Genomic DNA, 9,528 nt, shown 5'->3' on the forward strand with positions numbered 1-9,528 from the left:
CCGCGGGGAGAAGCAGCCCCTCCGCGGCTCCCAGCCTCCGCGCGGGACCTGTCTCAGCTTTGCGAGGCAAACGCGGGACGCGGCCTCCACCTTTGCGAGGCGAACGCCTCCGCCTGAGCTGGCCCCACCGTGCACCCCGCCTCGCCCCCAACCTCCGAGCCCCCACCCAGGCGCCCTGAGCCCGGTGCCAGCCCTGTGCGGGGTGGGTTGGGTTGGGTTTCCTCTTCCTGCGCCCTTAACGATCTTTGGAGTTACAGTGCCTTGACTTGCAGGCCGCAGCAGCCGTAGACAGGGCTCTCGTTAACTTTGTCTCGGTGCCTGCTTGAAAACGGTTTATCTCTGTTCCTGTGCAACACGTGCCGTTAGTTTAGATGTGACGGGCCTGGCTCCAGGGGCACTTTTGCTGCTTGCCCTGCTGAGGAGGCAGAGGAAGAGCATCTGTCAAGTCCTTGAAGCAGAGGAGGCCCATAGGGCCGTATGCCTGAGCACCCGTTAGTTCTGCATTTCTGTCTCTGTACCACCAAAAATCTTATTCAGGCATACGCAGCCGAAAGTCCCGGAGGCTCCCCCTACTCAGCTTTACCCTGAATGACTTCTCAGAGCCTGTGGCCTAATGTTTTAAATGCCATTGCAGTTGTCGTGGTTTGCATGCAAGCCCACGAACGCGCCTGTAACAACAGAGCCACCATCGTTGTAAGGAAAAAAGACTGAATAATGAGATTATTGCAGTTTAAATTACTAAGCAACAGTCTCTCTGACAATGAACTTAGTAACGCTCTGCCATCTATTTAATCACACTAATGAGACAGAACAACTCCATTTAGATACAAATTACTCTGCATTTCATTTAAATAAAGGTCAAGAGAGCTAAAAGCCACACAAGCCACCCCAATTCTGCTGTACACACACCCAGTAAAAGGCATCCTTTGTTTCCAGAAGGGACCCAGCCTTTCCGGCCATGGGCTGCCGAGTCAGGGCTGCACGCACAGAGCATCTCGCTCAAACCTCCCACCTCCGCTCCCCGACTGCCCACCCCGGCATGGGCCCTGGGCCTGTCTGGCTCAGGAACAGCTCCTTGGTTTGGAGAGGTGAGCAAAGAGATTCAGAGGGCGAGAGATCTCTGATTTCTCCTTGTTCTAAAGTACAGGCATGCGTACAGTCTTGTGTGAGAAACAATTATACCCCTTGGTTGTCACTGCTTAAAATATGCCTCTCTTGTCCCTCAGGCTGACAGTTGAAGCCAAGCAGGGCTGCCTGTTGAGAGTCTCCTCATTTATCTGGCTGGCACCATCATGATTATCTTAATTTCAAAATCTGTCTTCGTATGTGTCTCTCACCATTTAAAACCGGTGACTTTCCTTGCTTGTGTGAGAAACAATTATACCCCTTGGTTGTCACTGCTTAAAATATGCCTCTCTTGTCCCTCAGGCTGACAGTTGAAGCCAAGCAGGGCTGCCTGTTGAGAGTCTCCTCATTGGCTGGCACCATCATGATTATCTTAATTTCAAAATCTGTTTTCGTATGTGTCTCTCACCATTTAAAACCGGTGACTTTCCTTGGATAGTTAAAGATTTTGTTTTAAATCCATGCCTCTCTGGGCTGAAGCTGGTCGTGAGAAAGCAGGTCAGTAATTTACTCAAGAGACTGGCAGTTATGGCTGGAGATTATCAACACATGCTACTAGTTTTAATCTTTGTTTGCAAGCCCAGAGCTGGTCCAGGGCTCACGTCTGATTTATGTTCCCCAGCCACAGGGAGAGGGGAGCTGAGGTGCCACCCCATGGGACCCCTCCCCAGTGGGTGGCTGCACGATCCCTTCAGAGGCTGGGAATATTCCCACACGCTCACGGCAGCATTAGGTTTCCTCAAGCCTTGCTCTTCACTGCGCTTCTTTCTGTTCCTCTTAATTAGCAGGGGGAACAATCCCAGGCTATGCAAGTCACTCAGCCATCTCCTACCTCGCCCGCGATCAGCTTCCCTGCTACAGTTCATGCCTGTAATAAGATGTCAACATTGAGCTCAGCTTGGCAAGCCTTTCATTCCCCCACTGCCCTTGCCCACACACAGCTCATGGTCACTTCTTAAACTTCCAGCCCCCCATCCCATCGGCCCTAGGATGAACCTCCAGCTAGCTGTGCTCCCAGACACGCAAGCAAGGCTGATCCTTTGGCTGCCGGGCACTCCAGGTGACTCCACGCCACTTCTTGAGAACATTTCCTCCTGAGCAATGGCGTGAGGCTGTTGAATATAAGATGCTTAGCTCTAGGAGTCACTGCAACAGCAACACTCCTCAACCCTCCTCCTCCTCGCGAAGACAAAGGAGATGCAGTGTTTAAGCCGGTGAGGATCTGCTCACGCAGGCAGTTGGAAAGGTGCCTGTTTCTCCCACTACCAAAATAATTCACAAAATAAATAGGCAATAAACATCCCACTTCCACAAACACCTTCCTCTCCTTTGTGTGCGCTGTGTGTGCACGTGTATATATATACACACACACATTTTTAAAGAGCTGGCGCTGAAAAGTGCCAGACTGACAGTTTAAAGGCACAAGCACTTCCCGTTATTTACAGAACGGGTACAATATAGGAAGTGGCAGAGCAAACTTCTCCCTCTTGGGCTGTGTCAAATCCATGATCCAGAGGAAACACCCTTGAGCATCAAGTTCATGCATATTCATTTTTTTGTCTCCCCTGCTAAGGATCTAGGAATTGTTCCTTTTACAGGGAGCAGAGGACTGTTACAAAGTTCCCTAGTTCAATATTATTCTTGCCGTGATGAGGGTTGCAAAATTTCATTTATATGAAAACTGAGACCCTGAATCAAAAAAGGTAAACCCCCAAAAATTCAGCCACTTCTCACCAAATCAGCCCAGTTCCGACCCAATACAGTTTTCTAACTGCATAGTCCTCACCCACAATCTTAATCCCATGCTCTGTCTGCATGGTGTGGTCCATGCCATTTTTACCATGCCTGTGGTAGTTCAAATTAATGCACATGGTTCTAGTTATTATTTACTTGCAAAACATTTCATCAGATGATGTGTCTGATTCAGGACTCAAAAAGCCAGGCCACTAAAGGAGGACAGCACTTAATTTAATGAAGTAGCAGGGAAACGTCATGCTTTAAAGATGTCTTGCACGGAAATAGATTCCATGCTGTATCCTCAGTCCTCTCAGGGTCAAAAATAATAATTATGAGAACAGAGCTGGAAGAAGAAGGATAACAATGGGTTTTTTTCATGCAGGGCAGCAGCAAAGCCAGCTGCCTGAGCCCCAGCAGTTCAGCCGCCTGCCGGGCAGGCCTGTCCCTTGCCAGGCACTTTCTATTACTCCTGAGCAATTACAAATTGATGGATGAGTCACAAAAGAAAAACACAACCGGACTTTGTTTACTGGGATGGAAGCTCAGCTCTGGGATTTCTCAAGAGCTGCAGAGATGGAGAGCTGACAGCTGCTGCTTGACGAGCCAGGGCATGAGGGATCGCAGGTGAAGGATCTGTGCTTTCCTGCGAAAGGCTGTGATTAATGGAAAGGTCTTTCTTCACCCCAAGTTCCTTTTAACTGATCTGACCAGACCCAGGAACCACAAGCAAAAACATCTGTAACTTATGGTTTAAGGTTTAATTTGTTGGCTATGCTCCGGGCAAGCGGGCAGCACATATGATCCACAGTGTGCTGAAAACGGGGACTGCAGCAGTGCCCAGCCAGGCAGGCTGCTTACCTGCCGGGAAAGGGCTGAAGGCCACAGCCCAGCCCGCCTGCGCTTGTTGGGTTTCTGCAGAAGCCCTGGACTGACTGTGTGTGCCTGCGTCCTGCTGCAGCCTGCTCCGCTGCCCGGAGAAGATGCAGGAGAGCAATCAGAAAAGAGGGCAGCAACAAAGAGCTGCCTCTGAGCCAGCGATGCATGCAAACCACTCCCTGGCCCGTCCCGGGGAGATCTTCAGCCTCTTCAGAAAGCAAGGACTCTTGCCAGACCCACTCCTGGGGGTCCCGGATGAGCCCCCCAGCCCCAGAAATCCTGCCTTGCCCACTCAGCCATACTGAGCCCTGGAGACGGTGTCCGTGGGCTGCTAACAGAGATCCGGCTTGGGCTGATAACAAAATGCTGGTTACTGCTGTGTCCCCTCGCTCCCGTCCCTTCATCAGTCCTGTCTGCTGAGGCTGTAACTCGCCAGCAGGACTCTCTCGTACCTAGTGAACTGCTGCCACGATAGAATTCATGTGCTATTGTAGGATAAAACAATCACTTGCCAAAAAACACACAAAAAGAACAATACATAGATAGCAAGTGCCCAAAGGTTAGGAGAGGCCGGAGGGTTTTTTCCATACAATCTTTTCTAAGTTTTCCTGCGGGGCAAGGCAGAGCCTTTAAATGCACAGGCGGGACCCCACCTCCTGGTGCGCACTGATAACACTGGTGGTACGCAGCCGTGGCCGCTCCGGCACGGTGGCAGCAACCACACGTGGTCTTCCAGCTCTTCTGGGAGAGTGTGCTGGGAATCTGTCAGGCTGGTGGGGTGTGTGTTTGGGGCAGCTCACAGCCCTGCTGCAGATCCTGCAGCCAGAGCGAAAACCCAAATCCACAGGTTTGGGTCAGCCCCTTGCTCCTGCCTTCTGTGTCAGTGCTGCCGTGCTCCGTGGGCGACCATCTCAGCCGCAGCTGAAGCCGGAAAGAGCCGGCAGTTTCGGTTTCCTCTTGCGCTCGTAGGCTGCGGTGGCTCCGTCCCCCAGCGCCTGCCCTCCTGCAGCTTCGCCATCTGATTCTCCTTTTTCTGAGCCTCCCTCAGGCATTTGCTGAATAAATCCCCCCTCTCCTTTCCCCATCCTGCAGGGCTGGGCAGCGGCACAAAGGCCATTCCAGCAGGCCGGAATAATTATCTCTATTTGTGTCATTATTTGTGGAATAATTATGTTTATCATGGTGGTGCTTAGGGCCAGACTCCCGTGTCTGGGATTGCGCTTTACGCTCCAGGTTTTGCGCAGAGACCCTCAGTCTTTGTTGGCACACCCAGACCTCACCACGAAGCAGCTCGTGTGCTTGCCCCAAGGCACTGCTCTCTGCCCTCTCTATTGTCACAATGCCATGGCTTCGCCTTCAGTGAAACAGCCCCAATTCCCCAGCATGCAAAGAGGAGCACAACTCAGAGCTGAAACTCCTCCAGGGAACATTTTGGGAACTTCCCAAGCCAGGTGATACTGGGGTTTGGCTGGCGTCCCGTGGTTGCACACCCCACCACACCTACCCGCCTGGCACTGCTGAAATGCCACTGGTGCTGCTCAGCACAGTGCAGCAGCGCAGACTATTTAGGGCAGGGAAAAGCCAGTTCAGATATAAATATCAAAATAAGTCAGCTTGTCCTTCAGCTGCTTTAAACCTGCCACCCCCAGCCTTCAATTTCCGTTTTCGCTTCTGCGGCTGCTTTGCACAGTCTGGTTTTGCCCAGAGATACACCCCAAATCCTGCTCCCACTGCATTTCTGTGGAATCAGGGTCAGTCCCAGCAGACCCTTTCAGAGGTGTTTGCAGGCGAGAAAAGGTCAGGAGCTTTGGCTCGGCAGCTGCAGACATCCCTCACCAAGTCCCCCCAGGTGAAGAACCGATTACAGAAAACTTCTCGTCCCTGTTCAGCCAATTTAATGCTTGCAAGATTTTGCACCAGTAAGTCAAATGAGAGAAAGAAATGCTGGCAAAAATAGCGATTGGGAGGGGACTGTCTGTATTTCACACATCACAGGGCACCTTTTGTGCAGGAAGGAAAGGGCTTGTGATGCCTCACTCACCACCATCCATCTCACTGCAGATGGGCCAGGCACTGTCTGCGATATCTGCTTCCTTGCAGAAATCAAGCATGACTCCAGCTCAGGACGGCATGGACTCAGCAACAGCTCTGTTCCCTGCCCGCCAAGCCTGCAGTGACAGAATAACCACAGGCTCGTGCTGCAGATGCTCTGGCACTAACCCCCACCACAGGAACCAAAGCCTCCCTCCGTTTCCCTTTCCCGTCTGTCCCTGGAGGCAGCTCCCTGTCACTCTCCTGTTTTCTCTCACATGGAGGAGCCTGGATGTGGCTTTCCTCCTGTTCCTTCCCCTTGCCTGCTCCTCTTGTTAGCTTTCCTCTGAGCAGCCACCTCACTCCAGCCATCAGGGAGGAGGTGATGCTGTAGGAGTCAGAACATACCCCCATGTATCTTTTAGCTTTGCAAATGAGCCTTTTCATCCCACTTTGAAGGAGAAAACTCTACCAGGTTCTCCTAAATGAAGAGGTCCAGCTCGCCTCAGAATAAATCCTTTTTATTCATGGAAGAGCAAAATCCTTCCCCTCGATGGAGTTGTCCCCACAAGGAGGTGACAGTGCTCGTGGCAGAGCCCATGGTGCCATGGGGCAGGCCAGCAGCGGCTGCGAGCTCCAGGGCTACAAGCCCTCTCAGGGCCATGGCCATGCAGGGAAGCTCAGCCTCGTGTGATGGGCACCAAGGAGAAATGGGCTCAGCTACTGCAGATTTCCTAGTTATTTCATGGGGAACTTCCCGAGCAGGTTGCTCCTCTCAATAGCAGACCTGACCTCTGCTAAAAAATGCTGTAACGTGTGTGTCCATGGCTGGGACCTGCACCCTCCTGCCCCTTGCTGCAGGCTCTCCATCCTGCCCACCACCCGGCTATAGTTTTCCCCACCAGCTCTCCATGGCTAAGGGTGCAAACCAGAAGACGCACATGAGAGTTGGGAAAGATGGGGACGAGCGGTGCTCCCTCCCAGCTGGGATGAACATGCTCCATTAGGTCTCCAGGGCCCAGGGAGCTGGCAGCAGCCAGTGCTCCTGGCCCATCGCCCCTGGAGCACCAGCGCTCTGGGCAGTGCCAAGAGGACAGACTGAATCAGCATCGATTGAGAATGTCATTTCTTGTGAAATGTATCCCATATATCCCTTCCCTGCAGTTTCTCCTGCTGCTTCAGGGACTCTTCCTTGGGCTATTTTTAGTGCCGGGTTACATCACTGCCAGCTTCTGCTGCTTTGAAACAGGCACCGGCTGCAAACATCCAGGCATCAGCGACTGCGAGCTGCGGGGCTGTAGGGACGGGAACTTTATCACTTGGCCAGCAGACGACCAGGCTGCACTCGTGAGCTGCTGGATGGAGCTTGGTTTGGGAGAGCAAACAAGGAGCATCTCAATCATGCTGGTGCCCGAGGAGGAGGAGGAGGGGGGCCCTGCTGCAAGAGCCCCCACTTCCTCCAGGACCGGGGGATGCTTTCCGGCAGCACTGCCATTGCCTGGCTGTGCAATACCAAGCAAGTTAATTAATTCTCTGTGCTTCTCCTCTTTCCAAAGAGTGGGTTTATGCTGACCTACTTCTTAGAGGGAAATTTGCAAAGGGCTTCAATGTCCATGACGAGCAAGTGGCACCGAAAACACTAATTAAGCTGGCTGTTCCCAGTACCCAGACCACTGTAGATCCAAAACAGCAGCAAGCAAAAGCAGAACATCACGACTCTGGAGCAAGTAACAGAGAGACCTGCTCCTGCAGGGAAGTCACGATTTCCAGCCTGGCAACCGGCTCTTGCTTTTGGGCAAGAGCAACTCACGTGCTGGCTGGCCACATGGAAGGGTGGCTCAGGCTGTGAGATGGCACCAGCAGCCACATGGCAAAGAGGAAGACTCGCCTTGCACCTCTTTGCAAAGATGCTGTGCATTGGGCACAGGTGCCCCTGGGCAGAAAGCTGTGGGCAGCTAGCCCTGGGTGAGCGATGCAGCTCCGGGGCAGTGAGGAGAGGCAGGGGATCTCTGCAGCGAGCCCTTGGCGTGCCTGCAAGGCTGCAAATGTTTTGCGTGCCTCCCCAGGCAGTCTGACACTGTCAGCGCATACTAGCACCCTCCAAAAAAGCCACTTTCAATTCTCTCTCCTCCCCACCTCTCCATCTCTGAGCCTCCCCTGGTAGCCCGGGCTGCAGAAACCTGTGCAGGAGAGATTATCAGAAATGAGGAAATAGGGGGATCTGAGCTGGCCGAGCATTCTTCCCCAGTGGCATCCCAGCCCCCACTGCCACCCCCTGCCCTCCCCCTGCATCCCAGCTGACCAAAATGCCTCTCCCAGAAGACTGCCCAGAACAAGGGCTGGAGCTCTTAAGGAGGAAATTCTGAGTTAAATTCCTTCCTTCCGAGTCATTTGCAGAAGGGAACAGTGTGTGCTCCCAGCACAGAGATGACGTCTTGCTGGCCTCCTGCCGCTCCTCGGCTGCCTGTCACCGCGGGGCCAAGGCTCTCCCAGCGAGGCATCAGGAGGCTTTGGCCAATGTAGAAGGACTGGAGGGCTTATTCGCAGTGCCTCTGCCTGGGGAAGGGCTGGCAGGGGGTGCATTGCCGGCAGTGTGGGGTGAACGATGCCCCAGAAAAGCCCTGCATCCCCTGGAAGGAAGAGGATGCAGAAGGTCACCGGAGAGCTGCAAAGATCCCCTCCATCACCCAAGGGAAAAGGAATAACAGAGTTACGATGTAACCTGTCCTGGTTTCGGCAGGGATAGAGTTAATTTCCTTTCTAGTAGCTGGTACAGTGTTTTGGATTTAGGATGAGAACAAAGTTAATAACGCACTGATGTTTTAGTTGTTGCTAGGTAATGCTTAGACTAGCCAAGGACTTTTTAGTTTTCCATGCTCTACCGACTGAGAAGGCTGGAGGTGCACAAGAAGCTGGGAGGGGGCACAGCCAAACTGACCAAAGGGACATTCCATACCATGGGACGTCATGCTCAGTACATAAACTGGGGGAAAGCTGGCCGGGGGGGCCGCTGCTCGGGGACTGGCTGGGCATCGGTCGGCGGGTGGTGAGCAATTGTACTGTGCATCACTTGTTTTGTGTATTATTATTATTATCATATTATTATTATCATTTTATTTCAATTATTAAACTGTTTTTATCTCAACCCACGACTTTTTCTAACTTGTGCTCTTCCAATTCTCTCCCCCATCCCACCGGGTGGGGGGCAGTGAGCGAGCGGCTGCGTGGTGCTCAGTTGCCGACTGAGGTTAAACCACGACAAGATTATACGTGAGCTGAGCGTGAAGCAGTTATTAGTGAGAGCTTAATAACCAAACCCAGGATTGAGTAGAAGGACCAAAGCCTCATCTGGTGCAAACGGCTGCAGCTGCATGGAGGCCATGAGCCCCATGCTAGTTCATCCTCAGTTCCTCAGCAGGAATAATGAAACAGTTAAAGCAGCCCAAGGAAGCTGTTCATTTTGTATTTGCATTGAGCCGCGTAAAAAGTAAACACAGCGTAGGCCAGGCCTGCCAGCAGCTGTCACTGACCTCAAAATCAAAGGTGTTGTGGGCTGATCTAAAGTAGGGCAGGCTTGCAGGCAGAGCGGCCACAGCAGCCATGCTAGAGATGGGAGGAATGTGAGCTGCAGCCGGCACGGAGCAAAGGCTGCTGCCCCCCTTCTGTCCTGGTTTTGGCAGGGATAGAGTTAATTTCCTTCCTAGTACAGTGCTGTGTTTTGGATTTTGGATTTAGGATGAGAACAAAGTTGATAACGGA

The sequence above is a fragment of the Aptenodytes forsteri genome, unplaced genomic scaffold (assembly GCF_000699145.1).
Source record: "Aptenodytes forsteri isolate BGI_AS27 unplaced genomic scaffold, ASM69914v1 Scaffold53, whole genome shotgun sequence".
Lineage (NCBI taxonomy): Eukaryota > Metazoa > Chordata > Aves > Sphenisciformes > Spheniscidae > Aptenodytes > Aptenodytes forsteri.